Genomic DNA, 12723 nt, shown 5'->3' with positions numbered 1-12723 from the left:
ATGTCATCATCCCTTATCAATTATCATACGTAAGTGGTAACTGCTCTACCCAGTACAACACCCCGCCAGGTACCTAAGTCTTCTACAGACGACTCCGAGTCTCGACGTCGAACTTGGAGTACCCATGATCGACCGTTAGAGCGTCGCGACCGTCGTTCGGCGAGATCCCGACGACGAATCCGATGACGCCCGTACGGCAAACTGGGGCCCGTGCGATGACCGGTCACGAGGGCCGGCCATCTAGTAGTATCACATTGTTTTGAGCCTTTCGACCCACACGAGACTCCTAGAAATATCGTTGCCACCTTTGTCTAGAAAGGATACGGCCTTAGAGACGTTCAGGCATAATCCCACGGATGGTAGTGTCGCACCACCGGCCGCTCGACCGAGTGCATGAACTAATGTCCGAACCTGCGGTTCCTCTCGTACTGAGCAGGATTACTATCGCAACGACTAGCCATCAGTAGGATAAAACTAACCTATATCACGTTCCCTGTTGGCGGGTGAACAATCCGACGCTTGGCGAATTCTGCTTCGCAATGATAGGAAGAGCCGATACCGAAGGATCAAAATGCGACGTCGCCATGAACGCTTGGCCGCTACAAGTAAGTTATCCCTGTGGTAACTTTTCTGACACCTGTTGCTGAAAACTCTTCAAGCCAAAAGGATCGATAGGCCGTGCTTTCGCAGTCTCTATGCGTACTGAACATCGAGATCAAGCCAGCTTTTGCCCTTTTGCTCTACGCGAGGTTTCTGTCCTCGCTGAGCTGGCCTTAGGACACCTGCGTTATTCTTTGATAGATGTACCGCCCCAGTCAAACTCTCGGCCTGGCAGTATCCTCGAATCGGATTACGCCGGAGTATTATCGGCGATCGGCACAAGGCCTCACACCACTCTTGTACGCTTGGTTCTAGAATTCCGTGACAACCGGGTCGAAACCACGGTGCACGCGCTCCGCCTAACCGAGTAAGTAAACAAACTATGAAGGTAGTGGTATTTCACCGGCGATATAAAATCTCCCACTTATGCTACACCTCTCATGTCTCCTTACAATGCCAGACTAGGGTCAAGCTCAACAGGGTCTTCTTTCCCCGCTAATTTTTCCAAGCCCGTGCCCTTGGCAGTGTTTCGCTAGAAAGTAGATAGGGACAGAAGGGAATCTCGTTAACCCATTCATGCGCGTCACTAATTAGTTGGCGAGGCATTTGGCTATTAACATAGTTTATTAAAATAAAATAAACTTATTGTCCATGATTCCGCATGGATACGTTTATAAGGTAATATAAAATGAAAAAGGAAGTAAATAGAAATACAAATGGAACGTAAAGAAAGAAGAACAGAAGAAAGTTAGCGAAGGTAAAATAAAAAATAATATGCAATAAAGAATTTTATACAATAAGAACGAAAAACAAAAAAAAACGAACGATAGAAAAAAATGAGAAATGAAAATATAGAAAAAATAAAAAAAAAAGAACCCATCCCTGACATTCAATACAATTCTTATGTTGAACATAGATAATTAAACGGTTAATACAGTACAACATATACATGTAGCATCTTAAGATTATATATACTAGTTAACTTAGGTGTGAACGGAGAATTACATTATTTAGGTATGTAGATAACATTATGGAAATTATAATATAGCTTATACCATTCATATCCTGTTTGACTAAACACAAATAGTGGATCCGCATATATTCTTCGCTAGTGTGGTTCAGGAGAATAGGTAAGTATATAACGTTTTTTTTTTTACATAACCGGTAAGTAGATAACAAGAAGTAAGTAAGTTCATGTAAAGTTTAGATTTTATCTTTCTGCAGGTACTCTTCTTCTCCTGAACGGCCAAATGTGATGCATCTGTACCGTTGTCATTTTATTGAACTTGACAAAATTCATATATGAGCCAAACAGAACTCTGGTAGTGATTCCTCGCATACAATTCTTCGTTACGCCAAAGGCTCTGAGGGCTTCGTAAGATTTCGTGGACCAGATACCTCTCCACGATATGGTAATAGTACTAACATTAATATTATTCACCGGAATATTGAAATTGTTTGTGACATAGTTAATGACGTCTTTGTTTGATTTGTATCGGGGTCGGTCGGTTCGGTGCGCACGGCGTTGCACGAGACGCTATCGAGTGTCGAGAGGGCGCACGGAAGAGTCGGGAAAGGAATGACCCGATTGGGCCGACGGTATTTATTCAAAACGCGCTGCGGTGTTTCACGCTGCGGTGGAGCTGTTGCCCGCTTGCCTCACGCGGCTCGTCTTCTTGTACGCCGAGGTAGAACCGAACAGCGAACGAGATGACGACCAATCCTGGCCAGCCTGGGTAACGCCACGAAGCTGGACGGAATCGGCTGCCAAAGGCAGAATGCGGTGCCGTGTAAACTAGCGTTCGGAATCCCCGCGGAAGCATCAGCAGGGATTATGAACGCGCACTAGCTTGGTCACCCCGGGTCAACCACGGGACTAACGAGGCTAGACGCCTACGGCCGCTGGACCTATGGGAGCTGCCAGGTCGTAGCGTAGTGCAATGCTACGGCCCGTTGGCCAGAGATCTCTTCGCCAGGAAACCCATGGCGTCGAGAGCTCTGGTGCTCCAGTCCGGACCTCCTAGGAGAAGCCCCGAGGCAACTCATCGATCATCGCATCGATCGGTCCTACTTATAGTCTAATCGCACGGGAGTGGGGATACCGCCGCGTTGGGGGCCCGCGATGCGCGACGCCGATCCGCGGCTGTCGTCGCAGATTCATGGTATCCTTTCTTCCTTTCATGTACTTCGTTGGGGTCTCTGTAACCAGACACTACCTGTGCATCGATAATAGATGCATTGCTCTCTTTAATGGTTAATATGTCAGGTTTCCTGTTCTCTTCAGAGGTCTGTATTATCGGTTCTTCTATTACCGTATATCCGCAATTATTTAAGGCTTTTACTATATTTTTAGAAACCGCATTATGGCGCATAATTCTACCACCATGGGTCCTATGGCATTCCTGAATCACATGGGTTGTGGTCTCCGGAACATTGCAACCTGCTCTACATTGAGCATCTTGATGGATTCGACGATGGCTTCTAATTGTACGCATTCTGGTAGGTAATGCATTTATTCTTGCCTTGTGGTATTTAACCCAATCAGCGGCAGGAATAGCTATTCTTCGGTCCATTACCCAGCTTGATGACGGGACTACATTAGAAGATTCTCTCAGCTCCCATCCATCAACATGTCTATATAATATTTGATTCCATCTGTCATCCTCATCATCATGTAATCGAGCCCATCGTAGCTGTCTAGAACAATAGCTAATTTGAGAGATATCTCTTACAAATTGCAAGGAAGAATTTCGTAGGTTTGTTATTCTTTTAGTTTTTAACGCTGGTATTTTTGTATACAATGACATTATGCCGAGACCACCATCTTTGATCTTGGCATGAAAATACGCAATCGGCACATCATTTGGTAGGTGTAACCATTGACGCACGAACTTCCTAACTAGTCGGTCTAACTTTTGAAGATAACCATAATTCACCTTACCCAGAACTAGAGAATACAGTAATCGAGGTAATATGTACATTCTCAATAATAGTAGCCTTTGTTGAGGTTTCAAAGGCGCCTTTGTTATTTTCGACAGATATTCTTCAAGTGGGAATCGATATGGTACTATTCCACGAGACGTAAAGGTTACTCCAAGGTGTTATTATTATTATTATAAAATTGCGGTTCTTCAATAATTTTTATTTTCTTTTCTTTCCCTGATGGCATTTCGGTGCATCATTCATGGAGATGCTCGACGGTAAGTTTCTAGTTAGTAACCTAGGACGAAGCTTTTGCCGAGTTTTTATCATTAAACCAGCCTCTTTCAATTTGGACGAGTTACGCATTTTATCTAAATCAACAGAGTTTGCAATAATTTTGACTGATGACGCGCCTACGCTGAACAAATGATCGACTTTAAGATCATATTCAACAGGATTGACGGAATCCTTTAATACCTTCTTAACGTCGGAGGCTGATTTAAAATTTTTGATTTTATCTGGAAGAGGACTAATTAAAAATCCTATCGTCTGCTTGCTTCGTGACGCTATCTCTCTATTTCTTAAGTACGGCGCATTTTTATTCGTAATTGCCGCATATGAAGGTTTCGCTGATTGAATAGAGTCTTTAACGACATTCTGAACCTCATTTACGGCTTCCTTAACCTCATTGGAAACTACATTCTTAATATTACTTTGGATATTCTTCTTCATTATATCGTTCGATTTTACAATATTTTCAACACGCAGACTAACTGTTTCATACAATTCCTTTTGGACCACCGCTTTCATATCACTAATAATACTTACTTTTATTTCCATTAATTTTTCGTCTATGCTCTTGTTTATAACTGTAATGTTATGTAAGGATCCACCTTCATCTTTAGCTTTCATAAACTCGTTTTTAAGAGTGGAGAATTCTGTCCGTTTGGCCACAACCTCAATATATGCTCTAGTTACTTTTTTATAGATATGGTGCAAACAATTGATTGCTTCGTCGGCCGCTTGTGTTCTTGATTTAGCCTCTTTAGTTGGCTGGGAGACCGCAATATTGTAAAGATGTCCTTCAATATCTTCATCAAACTTTTCAAAATCAGCAATCTCGATCGGCAGTTTCTCTTGATTTGTTGCTGAAGTGGCTGTTTTTTCTGGATGCTGGTGAGAGGCTAGGAGAAGACAATGCTCTCCTTTTCGTACCCTTGGGTACAGTAGGCGTTCCATCAGAGTCATCCATTATACCTCGTATTTCTAAATCTACAATAGATTAACAAAATCAATGTACGAACATACAATATTCATATATAATAAATTTATACGAGGATGTATATCCTAACTTAAACCAATTGTAATCTTATAACTTAATTAAGCTAAAAGTGAGTGATTGTGATGATCACGTTCCTTATTCTTCTTTCATGGGCACCCGGTATGTTGTTAAGGCTTACGCGGCTCTCTATCGGATGACTTCAGTACTCAAGTAGTCCTGTTCGTTATGTTCTCATGTAAAAATATAAAGTTTATAAAATCTACAGGTATAATTTCTTACAATATCCTTATTCTCTCTTTTTTTATAATCTTATCTATACTATATTACAACTCAGGACTATTAAGTTAAATACTGCAACATCTTACAATCTAATTCACTAATTACGGATTAATAATAGTTCTTATATTTCACTAAAAGTAATAACTTTGCTTATTCTTCATTTTCAGGACACCCGGTATGTTGAATGAGCTGTGCTGTCATTGGTTGGCGAAATCAGTAACGTTGTTCGCCTGTCTTCACTATTCTACCTGGCGGCGAAACGATCTATCCACTTCACAGCTTTGAGTTGATATATCTCCGTACTCCTACAATAGAATATTATAAGTGATATGCGAATGTAAACTATAGACCGGAGCCTATCATGGAAAAATGGTAAAAGTTATGGGAAAAATCGCTGTTAAAATTTTTCGATTCCTTGGGCACCCTTAGGCACCTTAACAATACGATCCTCAGCGTGCCCCGTAAAGGTCTTTTCTTTCGTACGGCCCTGAAGCTCGCCAAAATGGCGGCCTTCTTTTCTGTGCACGTGTTAAATGTTTTAACGCTTATAATTCGATTTTTAAGAGGAGTATGACCACGTGTGATGCACCAAAGTGATCATAAAAATTTTTGGTTCAATATTTATATACACTTTGTACACTTTTCGATAGTTTAAACATAGTTATAGCTCACAGAAAATCACAGTATGTCAACACGCGGTCGGAGGTTTCCGTCGCACATTTTTCACAATTGATTGTTAACTCGGCGTTCTTTCACTCAATCGATGTCTATCACTATGTTCCAATACCCTAATATTATGCACTGATACACATTTTTACATCTAATTTCGACTATTTACCTAATAAAACACAACTTAAACGCGGAACGATCGACAAGCATGTCAGTCCGCCATTAAGAGAGTCATAGTTACTCCCGCCGTTTACCCGCGCTTTTTTGAATTTCTTCATGTTGACATTCAGAGCACTGGACAGAAATCACATTGCGCCATCACCCGTGAGGGCCATCGCAATGCTTTGTTTTAATTAGATAGTCGGATTCCCCTAGTCCGTGCCAGTTCTGAGCTAAACGTTGAATGGCGGCCGAAGAAGCGACCACGACGGCGTAACCGCCACGGAAACCTCGCAGCAAGGAAGATCCGCGGGAGGACAAGGCACGGGACCGAGCTCGGATCCCGGGACGCAACCGAAGTCGCCAACCGTTCACCTCGCCCAGGCCCGGCACGTCAGCCAGACCCGCTTCCCGGCCAAGCCCGACACACCCCGCTCCTCAAAGCCAATCCTTATTCCGAAGTTACGGATCCAATTTGCCGACTTCCCTTACCTACATTAATCTATCGACTAGAGGCTTTTCACCTTGGAGACCTGCTGCGGATATGGGTACGAACCGGCGCGACACCTCCACGTGGCCCTCTCTTGGATTTTCAAGGTCCGAGGGGAAGATCCAGACACCGCCGCAACTGCGGTGCTCTTCGCGTTCCAAACCCTATCTCCCTGCTAGAGGTTTCCAGGGAACTCGAACGCTTATACAGGAAAGAACACTCTTCCCAGATCTCCCGACGGCGTCTCCAGGTCATTTTGGGTTACCCCGACGAACACTCTTACGAGGGCCCGAATGGTATGCGGTTCCGCTGCCGGGTTCCGGAATAGGAACCGGATTCCCTTTCGCCCAATGGCTGTGCATCTCTGCAACTATTGTTGTTAATTCGATTTAGCCATATTTAACAGTTTTGTGTTGTTGCTTTTCATCTGAGAGCTTTAGGACACCTCATTTACATAGGATTTCTCTTAGGGCTTAGGATCGACTAACTCGTGTGCAACGGCTGTTCACAAGAAACCTTTCTCCACGTCAGTCCTCCAGGGCCTCGCTGGAGTATTTGCTACTACCACCAAGATCTGCACCGACGGCGGCTCCAGGTAGGCTCACGCCCAGACCCTTCTGCGCACACCGCCGCGACCCTCCTACTCGTCAAGGCTTCATGGAGGACCAAATTTTGTCCAGCCCGACTTGCCACTGAGGGCGGAGTACAGGCGCGACGCTTCAGCGCCATCCATTTTCAGAGCTAATTGCTTCGGCAGGTGAGTTGTTACGCACTCTTTAGCGGATTCCGACTTCCATGGCCACCGTCCTGCTGTCTTAAGCAACCAACGCCTTTCATGGTATCCCATAAGCGTCGACTTAGGCGCCTTAAGGGGGTAGACTAGGGTAATGCAGCGAGGTGACATTACCGGCAAAAATGGGCCTATTAATGGGTTTACGGGAATCGGTTATTTGTCCATATAAGAGAACACATAGGGCTGGGTGAGGGCTCATTCGAAAGAGGAAGGTCCAATGCAGGGCGGTCAACCCATGGTTTAACGAGATTATGTCCATATTTAATAATATCAGTGTCCAAATTAGAAGAAAAAATCGACAAAATGCAGTTGCAGAATCGAAGCATTTTTAGGCCACTAAAAGAGTTCTGTGACTCAAACGGTGAGTTGACCGCCCTGCATTGAACCTTCCTCTTTCGAATGAGCCCTCACCCAGCTCAAGATCTTCTCATATAAGGACGAATAACTGATTCCCGTAAAAGCATTCCCAAAGACGAGTTCCGCCATTATCTGGATACTACAGAGCAAGTCACGTGACAAATTTAGTTCAGCTAGTAGTTACAAGGTGGCGTCTAAGTAGAAAGGCTGCCGATTTGGAATCGTAGTCAGAATCAAGCGTTAGCTTGATTACGTCACTCGAACTGTGCTACGAAGGCAAGCGAAAAAGGCAACATTGCCCGAACGCTGAGTGAGACGCACTACAGTCATGCTGTCCTTCTCTCATTCTGAATGTTGAGATTGTCCCTTTTCGCTAAGATTTGACTGCCGCCCGCCTTGATTTTTCACAGCGCCCCATAAACCTCGCCCCATTCAAACTATATCGTATTTGGTATCATTTTAATCAGAAAAATTTATCCAATGCGCTAGTAAAAGTTTCACTAAAAAAAAGTCAAAACTAAAAAAGTTTTTTGATTCAATTAGTATTAGTCATACCGATACGTTTCGGCTCTTTCCTTTGATCATCGGACCTCTCTCTTTCCGCCACTGTCTATCCCTTTCTACGTTCACGCTTGGCTGGTCGTCGCGTGTAACCCGAGATTCGACACCTCGCTTAGGTAAATGCAACCACTGGGTCCCAATGTTGGTTGAATTTATCCAGGTTTTACTGTATAGACGCGAGGTCCCTCCATTTATTAGTTCTAATAGTACCATACTACTTTTTTATCCAGAATTTTCCAAGGACTTGATACGAGTAAAGAAAGAAATGCAATTTTATTTAAACAAAAAGTGCATCTGCATGTTTTTAATGCATGCGAATCGGTGACGTCACGTACTCACCCATTTAAAGTTTGAGAATAGGTTCAGGTCGTTTCGGCCCCAAGGCCTCTAATCATTCGCTTTACCAGATGAGACTCGCAATAACGTTTGGAGCGAGTGCCAGCTATCCTGATGGAAACTTCGGAGTAAACCAGCTACTAGATTGTTCGATTAGTCTTTCGCCCCTATTCCAAGTTCCGACGATCGATTTGCAGAAGGGTAATTCAAAGCTTGGCCAGGCCAAGGACTCCTCCTGCTAACAGCTGGCCAGGCCCGGGGACGGCGCATAGTCCGTACATCCGGGTATTATACCTGGACCTAGCTTGCGGCGGTCCTGACGCACACATATTCGAAAATGGATTGGTTGCGGCCCGATACCGTCTGAGTACCGTCGCGCAGTCGGCCAGGCAACCGAGGGTCCGTCACGAACACCGTTAAGGCGACGGACAGGCTCCGCCTCGGACCGTAGACCGACACGCAACGGATCGCGACGTTCTATTAGGGGAGAAGTGCACGACTACCTCGCCGGAACGTTCGCCGAAGGTGGTGTGCCCTCGCTAATGGAGCCAGCGTGGTTGACGATGAATCTCCCCATTCAATCTTTTGGGTTTCTCAGGTTTATCCCTGAACGGTTTCACGTACTCTTGAACTCTCTCTTCAAAGTTCTTTTCAACTTTCCCTCACGGTACTTGTTCGCTATCGGTCTCGTGGTCGTATTTAGCCTTAGATGGAGTTTACCACCCACTCAGGGCTGCACTCTCAAGCAACCCGACTCTAAGGAGATATCCTCCCGAAACGCGTACCGGTCACTACGGGCCTGGCACCCTCTATGGGTAAATGGCCCCATTCAAGATGGACTTGGACGCAATTCGATGTCTCGGGATAAACGGATCCTCCTGAACACTACATTTCCCAGCGGCGGTACCGCGGGATTCAGTGCTGGGCTCATTCCTGTTCGCTCGCCGCTACTAAGAAAATCCTAGTTAGTTTATTTTCCTCCGCTTAATAATATGCTTAAATTCAGCGGGTCATCTCGCCTACTTTGAGGTCGTCAATTTCTTTGGTTTCATCGAAAGGTGAATGATGCTCGATGCAAAAAATATTTAAAAAAATAAACGAAAAGAAGCAAAAAAGCAAACACGTAGAGAATCTGTGCGTGAATCAACCTTTCGCATATTCAATTTTTCCTCTGTCTCGTTTCAAAATGTTTGTATTATTTATCGTTCGATGAAACGAGCACAAGAGGGAAAAAAATTGAGACAGGACGTTCCCATGAGTTTCGTGTTACTTCCTTTTTGCTTCAAACATTTTGTGGACTGCAGCTTCGTCGTATTGCTTTTATCAATTTTTAACAATTTCAAAGCGAAGACAACACGAACGAAGACAACATTTTTGCCCGCGGCCTTGTGAGACGCGGCATGCAAATGGGCCTGCATAATCGACCCCCACAATGCTAAACGGTCGACTTGGGGTTGCGTGTTCTCGTGGCAAGTCTCCCATTTGCTGCTGTAAAGTTTGTGCGTACTGTCGAATGCAAATTACGCATTTCGATATTAATCCCTTTACTTGGGTTCGCACGTGAATGACTGCTGGCCCAGGGTTCGCAGTGTCAGTTGCAGCCCTCCATGCTGCGTCATGATGTGCACGTGCCTCAAAACTAGTGAAGTGACGTGGTATCGCGTAAGTATTATCGGATGCTTCTCCGATTCCGACAGAGGTGAGTACTTTAACACGTTCGCGACGGGGCCTGAATTCAGTGTCCCCGCCGTCGGACGGGGATGTTTTTCGTACTTTCTCCCATCCGGCGGCGCTGATTCGAACTTAATCGTATGCTTCGTGTTGCAACATTGTTCATTTTTTGTGAACAAAACAATCGAAATAAAAACACACATTGTTGTTTCTGTCAGAAGTACAGCCGACTTTTGTTCTTCTTTGTTTTCCAAGCAGTATAACAAAATAATTATTGTGCTATAATAATTTACATAACATTTTTATTCTGAGGTAGTGTTCTGTATATATCTCAATATTTAATTGTATTTTTGAAGTAATACAACGTTTGTATATGTATTATAACCTTAATTCCAAATCGATTTTCAGTCAAAATAATTACCCATTAGGATGTCCGGAAGGAAATTCGATGATTCATCAGATGAATCCGATATATGTTATCGAAGAAAAAGGCTACGACCTATCTGTTACACTTCAGATGAAAGTACATCTGAGGTAGAATATAGTATTGACAATTCATGCACCAGACTTTCGAATTTACATTTGTCTACGAATATAACGTTTCAAGAAGGAGAATGGAAACCAATTCAGACAACAGAAACAGAAAAAGAAGTGATAGAACATGAGCGTGGGCAAGACGCGAAGCTTCTAACACAAAATATTAATTGCGATGATCCGTTGGAAATATATAAACTATTTCTGACCGATAGCATAATTCAATTTATGGTTCAAGAGACAAATGAATATGCCATGCAAAGTGGCATTGTTAAGGAAATCAGGAAACATCAGAGTTGCTGGGTATCCGTTACAATAAGCGAAATGGAAGTTTTTATCGGTATATTATTAATTATGGGGATCGTACAAGTGCCAGACATTAAGTTATATTCGTCCGAAACTAGCATGTACGGTAATACCCGTATAAAGAGTGCCATGACGCGCGATCGTTTCTTGGCCATTTTGAAGTATTTACATTTTTCCGATAATAAAACATGCAGAATCGAGGATCCCTTGAACAAAATTAGAGACATCATGGAAGAAATTCTTCATACGTTCAAGAGTACAGTAAAACCTGGGAAAACTGTAGTAATAGATGAGAGCATGATTTTATGGCGTGGACGCTTGCGTTTCCGCCAATACATCAAAGGGAAACGCCATCAATATGGTATAAAATTATATAAGTTATGTTTACCAAATGGCTATACTTATGATTTAGATGTGTATACCGGAAAGAGTTCAATAACTTCGACAAATGGACATTCATACGATGTTGTGAAAAAACTGATGCATGACTTATTATTTGAACATCGAACTTTGTATACAGACAGCTATTATTCCAGTATTCCCTTAGCACAATCACTGTTACAAGAACAAACGTATTTTTGCGGCAAGGTGCAGCAAAACAGAAAATTTTTGCCAGTAGAGGCAAAGATAAAACAAAAACGTGGGGAAATTTTGGCCGTTGAAAATAATTCAGGCATAAAATTCGTCAAGTGGACCGATAAAAGAACAGTTTGTATGTTAACAACTCGGAAAAATCATAAGTGTGTATGAATTGAAGGAAAATCTGGAAAAAAGAAACCTGATCTCGTTTTTGATTATAATAATGCAAAAAAAGGCGTTGATTTGTCAGATCAAATGTCATCTTATTATAATTGCTTAAGAAAAACAGTAAAATGGTTCAAAAAAATTGTAATACAGCTGCTTTACGGTACAGCAGTGGTAAATGCATATTACATACCCAAAAAATGGGGCAATCGCCAAATGAGCATTTTGAAATTTAGAGAAATAATTATTGATAAATTATTAGCAGCTGTCAACATGCCAATAAGGCAAATAAAGCAGACAAACGATCATTTTCTAGACATATATCCGGGCTTTGCGAGAAATGTTTGTCAACGTTGCAAAGAATGCTATAGAAAATTATCTGAACAGGTGGGCACCTCCATAGCCGCAAAAAAAGCCAAGCGCGTTACTACGTTTTGTCCTCTTTGCGACAATCAGCCGGCTTTGTGCTTACAATGTTTTAAGGAAATTCATACCATGAAATAGTTCTCTTATGTATATAAAGATGTAAATAAATTTGTTAATTACAATAATCAGTTATTTCAATGCTATGACGCGAAAATAGTTCATGTACCACCGGTGGCTCAACCCGCCCGATGGGACAATTGTGTATGTACCACCGGTGGCTCATCCCGTCCCATGGGACAGACCACCTGTGGTACACCCCATCGCGAACGTGTTAAGTGCCCACCCACGTGAATCATGTGCCTTGAGATCCCTGGCTGAGCATCCTCGCGAAGCATATTATTATTTGGTAATATGCTTCGCGATCTGTCGATATGTGAGTACCTGACACTCTTCCGTGCCGGGCCGGAGAGTGGGGCGCGGAGGCCGGGGTCAGGCCTTTTTTCGTCTCCGCGTTCGACAGTTTTTGCGGTTTTTTGCCCGATTTAGTGCGAGACTGTTCTAGAACAGCTTTTATTTTCTAAGATTGTTGAAACGTGTTTTCGGCTCTGTATTTTCTTTTTATTACAATAAATGTTCAAATTAAATGTTAATAAA

At 43.0% G+C, this 12723-nt stretch overlaps 1 pseudogene; it reads right to left on the bottom strand.

Annotated features, from left to right (window-relative positions):
* LOC123988844 lies at nt 1–9481 on the bottom strand (annotated as a pseudogene).
* Between the last annotated feature and the right edge of the window lie 3242 nt (nt 9482–12723).

Source organism: Osmia bicornis, unplaced genomic scaffold (genome assembly GCF_907164935.1).
Source record: "Osmia bicornis bicornis unplaced genomic scaffold, iOsmBic2.1, whole genome shotgun sequence".
NCBI lineage: Eukaryota > Metazoa > Arthropoda > Insecta > Hymenoptera > Megachilidae > Osmia > Osmia bicornis.
This window is presented reverse-complemented; position numbering and strand designations above follow the sequence as displayed.